General features: G+C 38.3%; 1 long non-coding RNA gene across 3 annotated transcripts in view; it reads left to right on the forward strand.

Moving 5' to 3' along the window:
* The first annotated feature begins 350 nt into the window (after nucleotides 1-350).
* Nucleotides 351-20,168, forward strand: part of LOC144206586 (uncharacterized) — a 45,308-nt gene continuing 25,490 nt past the window's right edge. For all 3 annotated transcript variants that reach the window (XR_013328391.1, XR_013328389.1, XR_013328390.1), the window contains exon 1: nucleotides 351-556. This is a non-coding gene — a long non-coding RNA (uncharacterized LOC144206586). The remainder of the gene's footprint in view (nucleotides 557-20,168) is intronic.

A 20,168-nucleotide genomic window follows, 5' to 3' on the forward strand; every position in this document is an offset into this window, starting at 1 on the left:
TTGATGAGCTCTCTGTTGTGATATTGCATCTTATCAACTGTCACCTAATAGTATTTTGTCATAATATATATTTTAGCTCTATGCCAGAAATCTCTGTTAATTTGTTTTTCTTAAAAACTTTATTGACCCTACATATTTTGCAGAAGGGCACCCTCAGATCAAATCAACTAAGCACCTACTACTTCTAAGTTAAAGATGATTAAAGTCCACATGGTTGGACTTGTAACAGCATTTGTGTATTTTAATGCTACTCATGAGCCTCACTGAACTGTGCAATTTTTTGGTGAGATTTTTCATATTTTTGACTCAAGGTAAGGTTTTCAGGGCCTCTGCACCTCCCTCTTGCCAGTTTCAAGTGAGGCAGGTGAAGGTAGTTTTGTTTGATTGCAAGTCATAGTGACACTGGAAGTACTACTGGATCAACTTGGATTTATACGCTCTACATTGTTTTGCACATTTGAAAGCAATCAGCTTGGTGTTGACATCCGTCTTTGTCACAATTTGAGCATTCATGACTGATGCAAATCCAGTGAAATGTGTGGCGAGCATCTGTGAGGTATGTTTCTTGTTAAGTCATTACTATGAGACATCATTACTGTGATCATGTGATCAGTGCCTGCACATGGTTAAATAACATAAAATATTAAAAGCAACACATACATGCAATTTGAACAAGTTTTCTTTATGCTGTTTTTATACAGTGCATGTCAAAACCCATTCAGCAGCTAAAAAACAGTATTTACTTTCAAACTCATGCAGTGGATGATGATGATATACAATGATCTCATATACCTTGCTATGCTTTGTGCTTTGTGCTTTTGCTGTGTTGTTCTGCGGCCTTGGTTTCTTTCTATCTATTTATGTCTAAAATGACTTTCCTGTATGTGCATTCTCACTCTCTTGCTACTGTGAAAATGACTTTTCCCAAATAAGGGATGAATGAAGTTATCCAATCCAATAGGCAAACATTTCTGCACATGCACTTGTTGCAGTGCACATTGTCTCAAACATTTAAAACGAGACAAACAATGGTGAGAGCACAAAAAGCTCTGTATAGGATTAATCATACATTGTATTTCTATTGTCAGATGTCGTATTTCTTTGAGGTGTATGGTGTCTTAAATCAGCGCTATTGTGTTGTTTTGGCTTCACAGGCCCTAAGACCTTTTTCATGCCAATTTACACAATGATGCATCAGCACTTTGGGCGCCCTCGGTCAATGTAGGTCTGCTAGCCCCTCCTGCAGCCCGTCACACTCAATAGACTGGCTGACATGACATGTCCTGCACCAGTGATTGAATTACTAGCCATTTGTCTGCCATGATTGTCTTCCAATCTTATCAGCATTAATCACATTGTGGGTGTTGTCATCGTGCATTACAAAATAATCAAAAAAAAATTCTACTGCTATCATATTTGCTTTTGCTGCCCCCTCCTAAACAGAATGTTATGTCTTATTTAGTTTCAAGATGATCAATATTTGGTTTCAAACTAACCCTTCAAAATGAATGCCAAATAATCAAACATGTTTTTTTATGTATTTATTGTACATAGAGCAGAATCATGCTCATTATAAGAAGCTCACTCAGTTTATGTAAACAATTTACAGTATGTGATGAGCTCTGCATGTTCATATGTTCTCTGCTGCTCAACCACATTTGCAGTGAATTAATTAGCAGCAGTGTGCACTGTGCTGCCTGGAATAATCATGCTGGTGCAGGCGCTGTCTGAATTACGATTAGTATGTGAATAAATCTTTGCTGGGGATGTTTAGTTGGGGAAAATGCTTGTAGTAAACTGGGATGTATCCTACTGATAAACAAGGGTTTTCTTGTATTGAAAATATGTTCTCTCCTCTTGGAATAAATGTTCTGCAAAGTGCAGCTTCAAGACTTCAGTTTACTGCAGGGGTCATCAATTCAAAACAGCTTAACATGTTAGAATGAATTTGTCCACTATTTAGAAATCATTCCATGTATCATTACCTAAAATAAACAAACAATTGATGTGGCACTATATAAAAAAAAAATAGCCAAAGGTTATCAATATATTTACTTTTTTTCCAAAAATTTTAACGTTTGCCCTTTGTTATTTACAAGGAAACATTGAAAATTATTCAAACAATACCAGAATATTTATACTTTTCCCGTAAACTGATAAAATGAGGGAAACTTGTTTTTGTTAAATGTATAATTTCTAATTGTATTGAAAGGAAAGCGCATCACATTTAGAATAATGTGATATATTGTAGATGGAAATAATATTTTTGGGGGATAGGCATTGTTTGGTAATTTACATAGTTGTATATTTTGTTGCCTCCTGTAATATACAAACACATAAATTCTCTTTGCAGGAATGTCAAGCATCACACTAATCTATCCACACAAATGGCCTTGCACGTGTAAATTTTTTTTACAGCCTGTCAGGCTTTTGCGATGCACCCGGTGACACAACTTCACAGTGACTTGCTGATGGCCATAATTCATTGGTTCCAGTGTTCAAAACCTCGTAGTTCACCTTGCTGCTGTGATATGGACTTGGACCACCACATATATATTTAACGGGAAGATAAATGGGAGGTCAGGTGCTGCTCATGTGTCATGGCATGAGCCACAATAAATAACAAGTGCCGATTGACGGGACATGGGACAGTAAAGAGTTGAGATATCAACATCAACATAGCCTTAACCGACTGCAGTGTAAATTTCCAAGTCATTAAATCACCAACAAAGAAATACGAGTCCAAGGTTCTTGAATACATCAAGATTGATAGCGGCTCAGAGAGTGGTCTGCAAGGCTCCTGTTTATACTGAAATTTGATTTAACACTATTAGGAAAGGGGATTGTTAGTAACTTTAAAAACACTTCATCTGTTGATTATGTGCAGTTCATTTTTCAAGGCAGGGCAACATTTCCACAACCTCTACTTTACAATGAATAGTGATGCAAGGTTTATATTGATTAGAACTGAATAGATAATATAAAAGGAGGTGGGAGTATGCAGTGTACACCATCCCAATTTGTGATAGACCAGATGCTGTCCCCTCAAGCAAAGAATTTTGCCCCAAACGACACCTGTAAAAATCTCCATCTGTTGCAGTGGGCCATGGAATATGTCAGGACTGGCTGAAGGCTCTCTTACTGAGCCGAGTGTGTGGCTGTCTGGCACTGAGGCGCTCGACTCGTTAGCTGCACCTCGTCGGTTGGTTGAGGGAGAGAGAGATGCTGCTGTGGCAGTCTGACAGCAGCATTGTGTGCCAGCACCGACTGTGTCACCTCTCTGTGTGGAGTGGAGTAGACTGAGAAACACATTCTGTCGTAACGCTGGAGCTTGTGTTGAATGTCATTGCAGTGGCAATATTGAAACTGGCCTCATCTATGAAATGTCACAAAAGGTCCTCTTTGCTTAAACCTGCTGCATTTGCTCCCTTGGTTAAAATATATAAATATTGATCATCATGCTGAGGAACAGATGTTAGCTAAAAGTCTGTCTGGTTGTTGTTTTTGGGTGTTGTGATGTAAAAGGAAAAATAACCAATTAAGGTGCTCACAAACCAAAACTAATATCCTTTGTAAAATGGCTGGCAGACTGTTTTCTGTCCAGATAAGATGGTGCTGAATATTCAACAGGCTTTAGTATGTATTTGACATAATTAAACTCCAGTGTACTCGTCTCTGGGCTTTAGTTGCTCAACTGAAGAAGTGTTTGCTGTTGTAAAGGAACAAGAAAACACTTTGTACATACAGTAAGTAGTCTACATGGTAAGTAAACAGCACTTTATATGCAAATACAACAGAAATGAAAAAAAAAAACCCTCCAGAAACAATTAGGAGTGATATGTTTAAACCAAATGGATTTTAACAAATCCCAAACAATGAGAAACATAAGGGAAATACAGTTTATCCTCCCTCATTTGACTTTGATCGCCAACCAAAGCAAGCAAGCAAGCTAAAGCATATGGTGGACGTTTTCCAGCCCCTCACACCGACCATCATCATGCTTCATTTAAACCCAAGTGGATGTTGCTGAACATAAATACAACATAAAATTGGAGTGTGGAGTGGTCTATAATTCCCCACAGAAAAACAGTAGCTAATCGCCAGTCATGTGCACTTGCCATGGAAATCCAAATCAAGGCCAGTAATTTGCACATCTGAGCATTTATAATACAAATATAATTTAAATGTTGTCTGACTCACATGTGCATAAAATGATGCCCGATGCACAACATTGGAATTCAGTCGGAGTACTATTGAATCACGGTGACCATGATGAAATAAATCAGAACAGTGCATCTAATATAGCCGTATCTCGTACTTCTGGTGAAATTTGGATGTTCTTTCTTAATGAGACACTTGGAAAGCTGGAGGGCATGACAGTGACACTATAGAAGTCACTTTCACGGCTATGGAAATGTTTAAAACATGATGGGAAGACTCAGTTTCCCAAGTGTGGACTGACAGGCTACCAGCACCACAATGAACTATTGCAGAAATTAAAGTGGATACGTACTTGTTTTTTATTGAATAGTACATTTTAAAAGTTCAAATTTAGAGTGTCTTGCATTTCTAGTTCTAATAGCAGTCGTTTAGATTTAAACCAGATTTGAGTAAGGTCAGTATTACAATGGTCTGTTGCTCATTTGATTCTGGTATACACAGAAAAACTGGACAAAAGCTTTTTTAATCAGATGATACAGTAATATAAATGTTAACGATAAAGCTTGCAAAAATTGCAAAAAGAGACATTCTTGGACGGATTCTTCAGAATATGAAAATGTGCCACGGAGAGAATTAAATATGAGCCTTTAAGTATATCAGCTGTAATAAAATGTGTGTTTTTGATTGGTGGTGATTGATTGTCAAGCACCAAGTCTACTCTATTTAATGTGGCCATGGCTCATGAATACATTACTATATTCCTGACGACTGTATATTCAGCATAATGGTGACATTTTTTTCCAAATAATGTGCTTTCATCTTTTTTTTATGCCGATGTTTCAAAATATGGCTCTAATGGCAACCAGTTGATGATGCAGAAAAGGCTGAGGAACCCTATTTAGAATTTTAAACTAGGCAAGAGTTTACATTGCTTCAGCATTCTCACTATGTGGATATCTGTGCATGCTTAAGGCAAATTTCTCTATATTTTGGCATCAAGTAATCAACAGAGAGACAATGTATGTCCCTCTCGATGTCCATTGCACTTCCTTTCAGTCCCATCAGGTTAATCGCTTCACATGGGCCTAACCTGATCTTTTAATGAAAGCGGCACACACGATACAGTCCTGGAATGTTTAATTAAACAACCATCTTAAGCCTTGTGAGGGATGAAGATGGGAGGCATTTTTCCCCTACCAGCACAAAGCCAGAAGGAAGTCTATATGAGGTCTTTTAGTGCCAATTACTATGAAGAGCACATTGTGGCATTGGTGACCTCATATGATAGATAAAACTGATGTACTTAATGGAATGTTTGAGACTGTCCTTCACTGTTTTAGACACCATCCATTCTCAAGCCTTGTTCAGATGATGAAATGCTGGGTTTTAATGCTCTACCAGGAAAAGAGCCATTAATGGACCGTATTTTCTGCACCATAAGGTGCACCTTCAATGACTAGCCTAGTTTACAATTTGTTTCATACATGAAGTCCACCTCATAAAATGCAGTAGTAGCAGGAGTGGTGGTGGTAGTAGTAGGAGTAGTAATCGGGTATTGTGTTATGTATCCATTAGATCGAGCTGTAGTAGTAGTTGTCGTAATTGTGATAGTGGTTAGGAGAATTAGATTGAAAAATAAGTTGTGGGCACATTCCCTGTTCAATCAACATTTTAGTGAAATTGGGTTTCCCACGCAAAAAAATCTTCATTTGAGTTGACAGGATTTCTATTCCTTTTTTTAAATGAAATTAAACATTAATATGACCTTTTTGTGAGTTTAATGTTGTCCATACAGTGTAAAATTTGTGATTATAGTCGTTTTCTTGCCACCGTTTTAAAACCTATAGAGTGGGATGATCTCATTGTTTATTCATGAGATTTTTAAATGAATAATAGATTATGTCCTTTGAGCCTTGTGCCCTTGCGCTTATTCTTGTTATTAAGAGAATTCCAGATCATATCAAGCTGCCCCGTTTTCTTTGGTGTCCTTTTGGAAAAAGTCTTTTTGCACCCCAGCCACCAATCCATCATGCGACCTAGCTTTTGCACATCTCGTACATCATCATGTGCAAGATATAATATTGTGTGTGGTCTACTGCTCTGTGACACGTAATGTATTTCTATAACACCGCCTTCATGAAAAATATCAAACCATGTTCTCTTCCTTCCTATGTAGCCCAACCTTGAGAAATATTCCACTACTGCTCCATTCATTACAACAAAAAATATTGCCTGCACTGCAAGAATGAATGTGCACTAATCATTCAACTTAATGTAGGAAAGATAGACTCTTCATTATTGTTAGCTGTGTTTTGAAATTGCAATAATTAAACATCTGCCAGATTTCAATTATTTCTTCTTGTGAGGAAGAACAGCCCCGAGCAAATGCGATGTTGTGCCCTGTGCATCTTTGGTATGAGACTAATGAATAATTGAGATAATTATCTCCCTCAGCAACAGGATTTTTCCAAAGGAATTACCATAAAACATTGCTAATTTTAATAGGAGAACTAATGTAACTCAAATAATTTGAGCGCGGCAGGAGGCGTGAATTTTTCACCTCCACTCATGGGAAGAAAAGATCATTGTTGTATTTTCCACATCAAAATGTTGCATGTAATTGATTTGCTACACTGCAGTTATTCCAGGTCAGCAAGCTTGATCTGATAATCGTTAATGATTCTATTTGAAATCTCAAATGGCTATATTATTGCTTTCTTGTATTTGTCTTTTTCCCCACTGCTTGCATATGTCCATAAAGGTCATTCAATTAATCCAAACATAAACCACAATAAATTGAAATGCCCTGTTTTACAGAATAATCCATAACAATATCATTGCATTGTTTTTCACACTGCAAAGCTGTAAAATTGGAGGCGCAAGACTTGAGGCTCCAAAATCAAATGTGAAGGAATGAAATTCTCAGTTCTCTCTGTTGGTTTCTTATCGTCAGTTAGTCTTACATTGACTGACATGTATTGCTAGCTAAGTCCCTTTTTGTTTTTTCCTGTTGTCTGCTTTGAGTGAATAGTTCTGGAGGCGATGATGAAGAGTGTCAGCGTTACTGCAATTGGGATCTACTCACTCCAAACAAAACTTGTACCATAACTTGTACGTTTCTGTCAGCCTTCTAAGGATAGTTATTTTTGAGTCATCCACTCCCCATGTGCTTTGACACATCAACTCGTGCTTTCACAATAGCAGGCGTTCATTGTATTCGATCAAAAGTCTTCAGAGAGGTGCATTAACACAGCCGCTCAACGCTGACAGAGCTGATCTTCAGTCAATGGGAGTCTCCCCATCCCGAAGGCGCTAGCTCTCGAGTTTCGACGCGCAATATCAGCTTATCCTCTTAATGAAGGAGCTGTAATCACACTGGCACAGGATGGTTGTCTCATTAGGACGGCAGTTGGGGAAGTGCTCTGCCACGCTTTGATGCCGTCAATGATTCCACCGGCACTCAGAACAAAGAATTTCTTCCCGCAGAAAAAAAGGGGAGGATGCATACATCAGTCGGGGAAACTTTTGGAATTTCTGGGAAATCCTTTGTTTGGCTTTCACAACAAACGGACTGCTTTAATTAACTTTTTTTTATTTATTTATTGTTTGAAGGAACAATTTAGAACAGAGGGATGCACAAGGTGTTTTCTTTCTGCTACTTTTACTCAGCGGTTGCTTGTTTTATGGTCAAGTGGACTCCGCTATGAAGAATTAATGGAGTTCACGAGGATAGATCCCCCTCCTCCCACATGTCCAAAGGAAAACCCATTAAACCCATTTTAAGCAGCCTTCAACCAGTACCAATATGAAATTGTGCATTTGCCACATCGTGCGTGGCTCAATCTCCGCCAGTGTGAACCAGATGAGAGAAAAACCAGGAAGCATAGCTCTTGTGAGAGACTAATACCTATTTTTCTTGACTCATTTGAGTTAGTCTGGGAGGGGTTTGGTCACACAAGGGAGCATCCAACATTCAAGCTGATTAAAAAGAAAAAAATCACTCTGCTGCTCAGCAGTTTACCCCCAGGCTATAATAGCAAACACTGAGGCTCTCCTAATTGTCTGCATACCTATAGGGCAGTGGAAGTTAGTCTGCTAACTACATACTCTTCAGCCACCATGTCAGACAAGAAAATAAAATGTGACTTGTGTTGAAATTCATATTTTTAGCTCGATTTGGAAACATTTTGCCTTCATTTAATTGAATCTGCATATTGATTACTTAATTAAATCACTGTTGATCTAGCAGTAGACTCATGATTTTTACATAGGCAATATACATTAGGTTCAGTTCCAGTGATATTGCAAGTCTGCCATACACACTATTTTCTAAGAATGTGTCCTGTGATTGCTTGTCACTCACTCTCGGATAGAGTGTTGCATTTTCCCGCTGGGATAGGCTAATTTCTTTCCACAATCCTGAACAAGATAAGCGGTATAGATAACGGTCCTTGGTAAAATTGTTTTCTGGTAGCCAGAAATGCAATTTTTATGGCTATTTTACTATTGCATGATAAATAATCGTAATCTCATCGGAAACGAAAAGAAGGAAGAAATTCACTAATGCCAACACTGTTGTATGTTTATAGTAAGTTTGGATATATTTGTTAAGGTGTTAGTGACAGGATTGTGTGGTAGGAAGAAAGTCGGAAGTGTGGCACTGCAGGGAACCAGATCAACAGGACACAATTCTAAGTGAAAATTTAAAGAAATACAATAGTAAATTAAATGTCCACATTACAAACTAAATGTGGAGGACAAAAATACAAAGAAAGGAAAAAGATGCAATTGTAACAATGAATACTACAAATAGCAATGGATGGAATATTTCATTAAGTAAAAAACTGAGAATTTCACTGCTCCATTAAAATATGACCTATTTTGACAATTAAAGTCTTCCATGATAAGGTTTAACATAAGTCTAATTTCAATTAAATTTGAATACGCTGACATTTTTAGCCCCCCATGGCGTGCATATAAGACATATAATGCTGTAATTTGACAAAGTGAATGAATGTGCTTGGCTGTGACGGTCAAGGATCAATGCATCCAGATAGATCATCTGCCAGTGACCAACACACCGGTGTAATTGTACCAGAAGGAAATCAACTCTCAGCTGAGGGAAATCAGGGTTTTAATTTAATTAAAGATAAGACTGCACACAAAGGACGACAATGAGGAGCTTTCTGGCTCTACAAGCTGGTGACCCTGGATCGTGAGCTCTCTGGAGAACCATTTAATAGCTCAGTGCTCGATTGTTAACATGGAAATCTATGACGGAACAGGATGATCACGCGCGAAGGCACTCTATGTCCTCGAATTATCTGAAGAAATGGACTTCGCATAAACTCAGTTCCATGCACATTCTTTTTATTTGCTCTAGTATTAAACCAAGTCGTCTACATTATATCAGAGCCTTCCAAATTTCAAATCTATTCAAATGCCACTACAACAATCAAAAAGAAACCATCTTGAAGATGTCAGCAGCTCGATGCACGATTTTTTTTATTTTTTTTTGCCGCTCAAGCACACCATAAGAAGCCGAATGGAGCGGTGGATTTTACGACTCAGTAGATAAGCACGTTATCGACAGAGGGAGACACACCTCTGAATCCTGATTACAGCCACTTTGTGACACCTGGGGGACTGAGAAAGATGTCTTTAAACCTGCCATAAATATTCACTGGGACTTAATTGTGCATGAGGAAGCGGTATTAAGATCCCGCTGCAGCGGATTTTGCAGCAATTTATGCAGCAGATCTGCATACTTTGGCACTTGGCCCCGTCTACACTAAACTCAGGAACATTTGCTAGCGAATATTTCATATAAAAAAAAGCACATTGTACCTCTGTGCAATCAAAACTTCCACTGCTCACCTTCTGCCATAGTTCCTCCTTTATGTATCCCAACCCCTGGTTTTTATTGACCATCCCACTAATTGCAACCTGCATAAACAAAGCATGTATGGGCCTGGGCAGTATAAAATGCTCAGATAATTAGTTTTGCAGGGGGAGGACTATGTCTGTGAACATTGATCTGATGCTTTTCTCTATTGAATGGCGAAGGGAGGGACGCATGTGACGGTGACAGGTAGCTTGTGTCATGGATCACAGCCTCCTGTCAATATCTCTCCCGCTGACTGGCCGACTGGTGGTGGAGCATTGCTTGAATGACACGAGTGCCAATTGATTTGGGATAAAGCCAGGGAGGAATAATTTCAAACATTATGAATCTGTATTTTAATTGCACTTACATGTTGCTCTTCTTTTTCCCCCCCCCGACTTTGTATTGCTACCCTTTTTAAGTGAGCGTACATTTCAATTGGCTTTAGCTTTCAAAACTGATGTCAAAAAAGCAGTTTCTGCAATTTGCGTCTAGAATGCATTTTTATTGACGTTTATTCAATGGTAAACTGTCAAAACACAGCTAGGCCTTGAATATTTCTGATTATATATTTATCTTCTGTGGTGTACTTTATTCAGACAGGATAGCTTTGATTCATTGAATTGCCTTGTAACACCAGTAGAATTTTAAAATGGTATGTTTTGTCCTTCTGCTTGTGTTGGGGGAGGTTTAATACTGTTCAATGTGCTAGGTACTGTATAGGAATAAAGATTATAGTGGAGCATTGGGGTGCAGGTGCACAGAGACGTTTGGGGGGAGCGAGGTGACCTTGGCCATGGTGGCGCAGAGGCAGCCATCTGTTTTGGGCCACGAAGAAGTGACCCTACATCATTGTTTAGTCTGACGGGGTACACTGGGGTCACTGGGAGGGACAGGCCTCCTGGGTAGAGAACAAAAAAGGGTTTATGAGTCTTATGTCCACTGGTGATAAAAAACAATCAACATGTGTTCCAGGGACAAAATGACTGTGAAGTCTACCTATATTTTTTGTGGACAATATTAGAAAAACTTCTTACAACACTGAAAGACATCTCAAGGATCTCTTTCAATGACTGAAATAGACGATATAATAATCATTGTCATTTTGATATCACCATCTCATATAGCCTCCTACCAATTTGTGAGACATTCTATCAAAAGCATGAAAAGGAAAAGCGATTCAGAGTTAATGTGATCCATGACTCAATTTAAAATGGGCTTTTAATGTCGCTCTTTAGGAACATTTTAGCAGGAAGTGCCCTTTTGGGTGCGAGTGTGCCCTCTATTCTGCCTACAATTTTTAATTCAGCCAACCCTATATGAGAATAAAGTCCAAAATTTTCTTATTTAACTCTTTGGCTGCCATTGACAGGCCTAGAAATCCAATACATTTTGACTGGGAAGAGTGAGGGAATGATTGAACTTGTTTTTACTGCCAGTGTACTGAATTAAAAGTAATACTCCTGTATGTAGTACAATCTTTACAACAACTATCAGCAATCAACATTGTCTGAACTCTTGGGGATCAATTATTATGTCTATTTTTCCCGGTATTTCTAAGAAGTTATATGAACACTAAATAACACAACACATTAATGAATTGAATCTTTTTTTTATGTCGAAAGTCTGAAGGCCTCAACAGTCATCAACTGTGATGTTCTTTCTTTTCTCCTGTGGTCTCTAGAGTAGAGTGCCCGAGCAAAAATGAGCTACCTCTCAGGAGACAAAGACCTCTGAAGTAGCAATCAGGCATCTGGGGGCCATGGTAGACAAGGTGTTAAATGATAGAGGGTCCACGTCTGTCCCTTTAGCGTTAATCACAACCCCATAGCTCAAATTTCCCTTGGCAGTTTCAAACACTGTTCTTTCTTTTCAACCTGGACTTGACCTGCTCAACTTGCACCTAGCGACTACTTTGATCTAATAGTAAGTTTCACTTCTCACCTCATGCTCATTAGTCACATTTGTGAGCAATAACATCTTTTAGTGCAAGGTCTATAAATTCACGGGACAGCAGCCACATTAATGAGTTGCCTTTTTTTAAATTATTTTTTGTTTTCAGTCAAGTGAAACCATCTCGATGTGTGCTGTAGTTCAGTTATTTTACCCAGTTGGGTTGAGGTGTTTTTTTTCCTTTCAAAGGAGAGGACAAATGTGATATTGTGTGTTAATCATAGCCAACATCAAAGCCATTCTAAGCTTCCTGAACTTCCTGACTTCCATCTGGACATCCATGCGAGAGCGAGTGAGATCAGAGGTCGTGCAGGAGCTGTTCTCTGTCTGCTACTGAGTGGATAAAGAGTGCTAGAGAGACAGACAGCTCATGAAAGTCTCTATAAAATTGGGTTTATAGCTATGCATAGTAAAAGTGACCTCTTCACATCTCAGTCTAAAGTCTAATAGAGTACCGCTAATGCAACATGTGTTAGGAATGGTGCATGATTGGCTAAAAGTCGATTGCTGTTCATGTGAATCATTAACTCACTCATTATTTCACAGCAAGTCATTTTGTCGACAACATCTGGATTTTGGACTACACTGTTATCAGAATGAGAGGACAAATTGCAACTCACGTACACAATAGTAGTTGTACAGGATTCCCAATTTATTATACCACCAAGACTAAACTGCTGTATAACAGTGTAAAACACCAGCTGTGCTATGAACCGTTCTGAAGGTTATAACTTTTTTTAGTTGAGGGAAGCATCAAGCCAATGAAATCAAGCGTACATAAACTTTAAAACATGCTGCTCCTGAGCTTGTGGAGTGTTTACTGCCTCCAACATGACCATTGGAGAAAGTCAATATCGCCCTCAGATTGAATAAACTATTTTTCCTGCTGAGTTCTATATTGCCGGAATTCTAAAAGCGTATATAGTTTCTTGTATCAGTGTTTTGCAGGTAAAAAAAAATCTATATATTGGTATGTGTTTTGATGATTCAAGCAGGATAGCATTCTGGTCGAAATGTATTTAAAATTATTCCCAAAAATGAATCTATTGGTAGTATGAAATAACTGATGAATTAAAACACTTTGGTCATTTTGGTCTGTTGACAACAAGCTGAATTTTTGGAATGTCAGCATGTGGTTGGTATAGACATCTTCTTTGGCATGTTGCATATGCTCACATTGAGGTTAACTGAAATTGTAACCCCAGGTGTGTGTAGCACTATTGGTTCCTTTGAGCAAACATGTCTTTGAAATGGTTCATTTCATGGATGGGTCGCAACACTATCCCCCTCCCCATTGAGTGAAGGTTGAGCCTGTATAAAAGCATGGCTTTGCAAGTGCACATACAACCTTTTTGACATTTCCCCACTGCTTCGAGCCACTGTATGTGTGTGGGAAATGATGTGTGGTGAATCTCACTTTATTATTTTTGCACTGCTAGCACCTTTCCCATGCGCCAGGCTCCATTACTCTTCAATCTAGACCCGGTTTTATGGCAAAATAGTGGTGGATAGCTGCCACAAATTTACTAATAAACTTCGCAAAGATCGTTATAGTATTATGTCTAAGAAAAAGGAAATGTTTTGGACACTACTGAATTAAAAGAGGGCAAAAGGAGAGTTATTATTTGGTATTTACATGTACTTCAATGGACAGTTTTATGTTTAAGATAGAATTTATGTGTGGAAACAGTTCATTGTGAGACGTTGCTTGAGGGAAAACAGTCTTGTTCATGACCCTTATGACCAATTTACAGATGGCGTGCTATCTAAAGCACATGCTGCCCTGTTAGTGGAATCATGACTTTTGACCATGGTCATTGACAGAGACAAGATCATGACCTTGTTGAAGATGAACTATAGAGAGCATAAGGCTTCTCTGGCCTAGGCTTTTAGAGCAAGTGAATTTGATATGCCCACTGCCAGATGCTGACAAGTGTTTCCTTTTGTTTTGGAACATACAAAGAGGAACCAATAACCGAATAAAAATATTTTCATTGGTTATAGTGTAGACAGAAAGGCATTTGAATTATGCTTGCATAGGAGGTCCAACATTTATAATGATATCAATGTTATGAAGCTATGGACAGTGCAATTTTATTTTATCCTTCATTATGTAACTATTTATGCAGCTAATGCAGTGTCGAACACATTCTTATTTTGGAAGACAAGATCAAAGCATAAATAAAACCCAATACAATGTATTTAATACGTAGGTATAATACACAATTTCATTAAAGCGCCATTACAGCTGCAGCTATCATGTATACTATAAATCATATTGGGATGAATGAGCTATGTTTTATTATTTGAAGTAAAGTGTTTTAATAATTTAGGATAGAAAATGTTAAAGAAAAAAATAGTAGATTTAAAGCGTAGGAGCCTTGGCCATAGTAGATATACCAAACTTTCTTTTACCTTCACAATAGGGCCCACTTTTTGCGCCTGTTGGAAGGCTATGTAAATAGCTGGATGTGTGAATAACACATTTGATAAAGGGCTGTCAAAATGTCTATCGCACAATCTTGACAATACCAGAACGCTACATAAATGAAGGCCAGAATGCCGGAATAAACAAGGCGATGACAAGATGGGAGAATGAAGGAGAGGCCGAGAAATCACTTTCATCTAGGACATTCCCAATTCACATCTAGTACATTCCAAAAACTGAAAGTGGAGGTTGTTCTATACAGTTATACTATGCGGAAATAGACATTGCTCTCTGTATGCGTAATCTCTGAGGATTAATGGAGGAGAATTGTCATAGTTACTAATTAGTAGCAGTTTTAATGAATAAATCAATGTTTTAATTCATTCATTTTCCGTACCGCTCATCCTCGTGAGGTTTGCTGGAGTTTATCCCGGCTGACTTCAGGCGAAACGCAGACTACACCCTAGACTGGTCGCCAGTCAGTCATAGAAAACACAGACAGACGACTCTCTGCAACCACAATCGTACCGCCAAAAGCTCGCCACCTCAAGCACACTGGTTTTGTTCAATTTCATGTCTTACAAATGTGTGAATCTGGACACCAGATTTATTGTATGTTTCCCTATAAAATTGTACATTTTTCCCCATCATTACATCTTGTGTTAGCTTGGGTCAGGTGTCAGACTTTGATCTAAAAACCATGGAGGAGTGTGTATATGATGGAGGGGCTAGTGACATTTATAAACAGGATTGTAGGTGTTAGATTATGTCTCGCAGTAGAGGTGTGCATTGACAAATTCACATGATTCACGTCATTTTGATAATATGCTTTTCTGATGCATTTGATTCAAAAAGGACATTTACAGGAGAAATCCCTTAAGGATCCACTCCGTGTCTTCTCATTGATTATTGTTATTTCTATGTGGGGGCAACTAGTAAGTAGCCCAGTTTAAAGTGGCAACTGAAAAATTAGTCAGAAGCAACAGTAAAAATAAATACAAATCCTTTGTCTATGAATATGCTATTAGATTGTATAATAGGGTGTCTCCACCTGACATTCTATTTAGTATTCTATATCTAAACCACTTCAACACTATACTAAGATTGACATGCGGTCTATAGAATGTGGAAGGGCAAACCATCATTCAGCTCCTGAACATCTGTACTTATAGGAGCCTATGGGTTGAAATGCCACCTGTTTGTCTGAAGGAATGTTAGAGGAATATTGCTGGATTCACAGTGAAGACAGCACTCTACCTGCATGCCAATTGTATTGTCACACTAATCTCTTCCAACAACATGCACACTCACACTCCATCCCTTTCAAATGGGTGGGCTTCCATTTGAGTAAGGGCATAACATCAGTAAATGAACTGACAGCTCTTTAAAAGCAACCGTAATTGCTTATGCTGTAGTTTGCATTTGCTATTATTGGAGGTTTCGGTATTCTGATGAACAAATAATCTTCCATGGGTGCACATTTTTTCATTACTGACACATTTTAGGTGGTTATCCACCACTAGGAAATTGCCTCCAATCCTAGTGGATTGAAGTTGTACTGTTTATGCTGCCAACATTTGCAATTTGGGCTTTTACGATGCATTAATTTTGGATAACTTTTCTTCAGGCTGGAATTTGTCACTAAAAGTTGAAAGTATATGAAAGGTGAATCAGTGTTAGGGATTTTTACCTCTGAACCCTGTAAACCATTTGGAGGTAACCCGAGTTTTTCTGAAAAAGAACAGCTGTGCATTTGGAAATAATGTTGGAGTGGTTTTGAAGTAACACACACTTGATGCAAAGTTAACATTGTAAACCAAACTCTTGTTTCTTAGCATGTATTGTATTGTATAGTATGTATTTCTGTTGGAAAACTAGGAACTGAGCAATAGAATCCCTAGCAATATTGATTCCGCCCCACAGCAGTTGATGCTTTGAAACACACATACTTTTCTTTTGAATAGCTTTATAACGTAGTTTTAAAGCAATCGATTCTCACAATAACAGAAATATAAAGATAATGTTGCCTAAGGCTTGGAATCATTCGTCGTGTGACTACAGAGATATCTCGATGTGTAAGTAATACTGCAAATGTTACTGTTTGCAAGAAAGGAAAATACCATCTTCTTTCCCCATCCACTTGTCCTGTTATTAGTCGATTCAGCATGTCACCATTGACAAACTCGAGTATTAGGTTTGGAAAAGAATACTGTATAATTATAGTCAATCCATGCACATTTGAATCTCCGAATTTCCTCTTGTCGTATTGCAGAACTAATAAGCGTTTCAGCTCAGTGGAAAAACATCCCAATGTTGTCTTGTCTGCTTTATCTTGAAATATTTATCTACCGTTACAGCACTCGTAGCAGAATGTCAGGATATTTGGCACCCAGAAAAAAGCGCTCTTATGCCCTTACACAGAGCCAAGTTGTCTAGCTCAGAAACATTGCCAACATTGTACCAATACTAAGTGGTTTGGAAGAGCAGAAGGTCAAGATATCCCACAACACTATATAACATTGGTAGCAGTAACAGTTCAGTCATATCAGAGCATGTCAAATGTTTTTTTCCGTCTCGATTTGACATTTCAGGTCGCAGTTTTGGCTTCACAGTTTTTATTGAAACTCCTTCTACTTAATTGGATGCTACATCCAAAATGAGATTCTAGGTCAAACAGTGGACACGCATCTCATTTTCCCACCTGTATTAACACTTGTTTTTATGAGGTTTTGAAAAAAAGTTCACTAGGTTTAATTCAAATTGTGCGCAGCATAAATAATTAAGCCTCAATTCTTTGCTTTTTCAAAGGCTGCAAAGCAGCAGTGTACCTGCTGGTTAAATACAATGGGATTAATTTGCTCTTTTGGGCCATTTAACAACATGAGGGGTCTTCTTTATATGATGTGTCTGACCCCACGAGCTACATGTAATCACAGTGTTAATTAGTTGAACCGTTTAGTTGGCACAGTTAATAAAAGTATCCCTGGTCAAGTCACATACATGAAATGTAAACCAGATGTGTACATTTAATGAGAGGAGGCTCTATAGGTATGGCATTAATGTGTTAAAATCCATTATGCCAAGATTCATGAAATCCATCCTGGACAAAACGAACACAGACCTTTTTTGAGGGTGTGTTGATTTTACAAAAGGACTCCAAGATTCTAACTAATTTTGAAAAGAAAAAAAATCTGGATAAGATGTGCTTTTTCTTCTCTCCTGCATTCCTTGTTGTGGTGATCAATAAACAATCTGCATATCTTCCCTGCATCAATATTAAATGTGGCAGCTAAAGGTCTCTTCACCTGCAGGTTGCATCCAATCTGCTTTTGATGTTTACTACTTTGAAATTCACCACACGTCCAAACTGTCCCAGGAGAGTGTGTTTGTGTGGGAAATAGTGTGTTTGCATTCAAGACATGTATCAGGGTTAGTATATTTTACAAGTCTGCATGCAAGCGGCTTGTGACCAGCCAAAGTGGCGATTCTCACTTGATGCCCAGAGTCAGCTCACCTATGAATGCAAGCACAATAGAACTTGGATTGACAAAAGCTTGCCTTTGTTTGCAGGTGTTTCTGTTGCATAGGCACTCACAATTGCTCCCAACCAATCTGTCAACAGGGCGGGGAGAATTATAGTGATTTTTACCCCCCTCTTTATTCCTTTTTAATGAGGAAAACAAATGAGCCGACATGAGCGCACAATTAGCTGGAAGTCGTGGCTAGTGTCGTCTCTAGATGAGCGACATGATGGCCTCTTTAGCCCTGGCGGGAGGAAAGCCCTGCCCCAGGAGATGGCTCATTAGGGCAGAGATGGGGAGGGTGATGCGGAGAGTCAACACGGAGGGCGTGGTACAAGGCTTGGGTGGAGAGCTGCTGCCAGTCAGGCACAAGAGAGGATTTAGCCTTTGACAATATAAGTACCATTTTGGCTTTTTTATAGTAGATATTAACTCATGGTGACTTACTGAGTACTATTTCCCACCTTGTTATCACAAACCACATGTTGCCTCATCGCATTGTATTTTTCCTTGCACAAAAAGAAATGACAATTATGAAAGAGCAATCATTCATCGTAGATAAATGGGCCTGAAAATGCAAATTTTAAAAGCACCCTAGTGTAAATAGAAACCTTGCATAGATTAATCACCTGACGATTAGGATGAGATCACTGAGTTTGTTCGCCTTTGTTCAATGGGCATGGCAGAGCTCGGTCCCATTGGGGAAACGTGTCCACCGTGCAGGAAAAAACTGGAAGAGTGCCACCACATGGTCCAGAATGGAACTGGGATTTCCAATTCCTTTGCCCATTGCACCATGTTGCCCGCAGAATGTAGAAAATACAATATTTAAAAGAAAAATGAAATCAATGGCCGTGTAGTATATTTCTTTTATGTTGATACAGAGAATGTGTCAAGCTCCCTGTTTTAGTTATTGTCCCTCTTGCACACCATGCCAAAATCCTAATATTCATGCTAGATCACAGTCCGCGCTCAATTAACTGACCTGTCTTTTTGTAAATGGATGCGGCATGCATTGATGACAGACACTGTGAATCAAATCTTTATGCTCTTTTTCTATGTGCCTAATGAGATGCAAACATAAAACCCTTAATGGCGTTTTTTATTTTAACATCATGGCTGTTTTAATACAAGATATGACTAAAAAAAGCTGCGACTAGAGAATGCTGACATATTAGTGGTCTTTAATGTTATTTGTTCTTGACCGTTGCTAAACATTGCCTCAACTAATGTATAATTTATTAATAGCAATCATTTTATTGATTTTATTTAATTGGTTTGTCTTGTAAGTCATGTGAGTCTGTTGTAGTTGGACAGGAGAGTAATATTTAGCTGAAATTAGGAATGTTTTCATTGCTTGTCATGTTTAATGTTTATTTACAGCACTGATGCACAATTAGTACGAGTTGGAGAATCAACTGGCAATTTGTTAAAATAAAATGATGATTTATTTATTCAACAAATTGGATATGCATGTAGTGATTCTAATTAGCCGTATCAGAATCATAAATTCACCAGGATCTTTCATTCATTAGTGGCTTTTTAACATGTTCAAATTTTGCTACCACCAATAAAACTACTTTGATAGTTTTAATTGGTTATATAAATTACCCCTCCCTTGAAAATTATCATTTTTATAGTAGTAGACAAAGTTTGATTCATCCAAATGTTTGTTTACAGCACTTATAATTTCTAGTGTTAGATCCACTATAATCTTTTGCTGAATGAACAGATTTACGTACTTGTCTGTATTTGAAGATAGAAACTTGACTAAAATATCTCAAATTTTCAGTGCGTCATATCTAAAATAATGTTTGTAATATTACAACACTAATTACATATTCCGATATGTGGACTAATAATAGTTTCGTTCAAATTGCTATCATGCTTCAAAACCATTTTTTATATTAAACTCGAGAAAAAAAAATTGAAACGGGTAGTTTCTTGTCTTTGTCACTCCTTCCAAGACAGATTCAACAATTAACGTGTCAGAAAACACCACGTTTTAATTAACTATTGATCACAGTACAAGCCCTCTACACATTGGCCATCTCTGTTTTACCACGTGTTTGTCTGGCCGAGCACGACCCACCCTCGTCCCCACGGGACCGCATTGTCACACAATTCATCATACGCTAGTCAGAATCGCTCCACCATGCTTTCACCTCTTCGTGTCCCCACATGGCTTTCCTTTCCCCCCGTCACCCTACGAACTCTTTTA

This window comes from Stigmatopora nigra, chromosome 13 (assembly GCF_051989575.1).
Source record: "Stigmatopora nigra isolate UIUO_SnigA chromosome 13, RoL_Snig_1.1, whole genome shotgun sequence".
NCBI classification, from domain to species: domain Eukaryota; kingdom Metazoa; phylum Chordata; class Actinopteri; order Syngnathiformes; family Syngnathidae; genus Stigmatopora; species Stigmatopora nigra.